At 32.7% G+C, this 1,407-nt stretch overlaps 1 protein-coding gene across 1 annotated transcript in view; it reads right to left on the reverse strand.

Annotated features, from left to right (window-relative positions):
* The window catches only part of LOC107660078 (dedicator of cytokinesis protein 9-like), an 86,564-nt gene that overhangs the window by 14,985 nt on the left and 70,172 nt on the right, over positions 1-1,407 (reverse strand). The window lies entirely within an intron of this gene.

Genomic DNA, 1,407 nt, shown 5'->3' on the forward strand with positions numbered 1-1,407 from the left:
GAAAAATTGAAATCGCATCATATGACCCCTTTAATATATTTGAATGGTAGTGTACCCGTAAGACTTATGACAAAGGCTTCTTTGAACATGAAATGAGTAACTTGATTTCTCATGATATGACCCCTTTAAAACACCTGCATTCACTATGGTTGACTTCTGCTCTATTTCTGACACTGTATATTTCTTACATCATATTATATAAATGATAAGCCACAGAGTTGCACCTGTATTACTGCTCATAAACCAATATGATGATGCAGATGATTTATAAAAGGTGTTAATACAGTGCATTAAATGTTGGCATCCATTAGTCATGTGACTGGTTATCCACTGGACAAAGAGCAGGACATGTGATGATGTGCACACTGGAGTGAGCATATTATTGTACTTCATGTGTTGAATGGACACATGCAGGGGATAAATATCTAAATGGGATACCACAAAACCTTCTGCTCTTAGACTATCGAGAAAGCATGAATGTGGAAATATCTCAGCACACATACACACAGAGCAGTGAGTTAGTTGAATGAATCAGCATGCTGTTAGTGAAGGCCACTCAAAAGCACACAACAGCTCTTACCCTGTTCAGGGGTGCCAGGATGCTACAGTATCACTGACTAACTGAACCCTCGCCAGCATTTCAGCCAATAAAACATATACACACATAAAGGAGTAGCGTCATTCAAGGCAGTGTAGGATTTGATGCCGTGTATGCATGTATGTGTGAGTGCATGTGAAAGGCAAGAGAGAGACGGTAGATATGAGATAGCAGTGGTGGTCTTGTGCTTGTGTTTGTATGTCTGGTTTTACAGATGAGAACTGGTAAAATCATTTGTAATAAAATTAGAACTAGTGCTATCAACTGATTAAAAAAATGTAACTGAATTCATTATTCATGACATCCAGATAATTCATTTTTGAAATAAATGAACTGATTATTAATAAAAAGGAATCACAATGAATCACATTTATCAATACATTTTACTGATCATTACTAATTATTACCATCAAATGAGGATTATTCAAATACATTAGGCTACATTGTAGTGGCAGACAAAGAAATCTTTGAACAGACACTGGAAAAAAGTGACTTTACAAGTAAATATATTGTTTGTGTTTTTTTCGATTTCACTAATCTTAAGTCTAGCACTGACCTGAATTAATTAATTCTTTAACATTTAAAGCACCTTATTGGCATGATTGTGTTTACATGTAATATTTCAAAGCAATATCCACAAAACAAGCAATGACAAGAAAATATACAATAAAACAATAAATAACAATAAAACTATATAAAAAAACATTCTTTAGTATTAAAATAAGGCACCAGTGAATAAATACATATAAATAACATATAAATATAATATATTGAATAAATGTATCATATATATATATATATATATATAT

The sequence above is a fragment of the Sinocyclocheilus anshuiensis genome, unplaced genomic scaffold (genome assembly GCF_001515605.1).
Source record: "Sinocyclocheilus anshuiensis isolate Anshui unplaced genomic scaffold, SAMN03320099.WGS_v1.1 scaffold55, whole genome shotgun sequence".
Lineage (NCBI taxonomy): Eukaryota > Metazoa > Chordata > Actinopteri > Cypriniformes > Cyprinidae > Sinocyclocheilus > Sinocyclocheilus anshuiensis.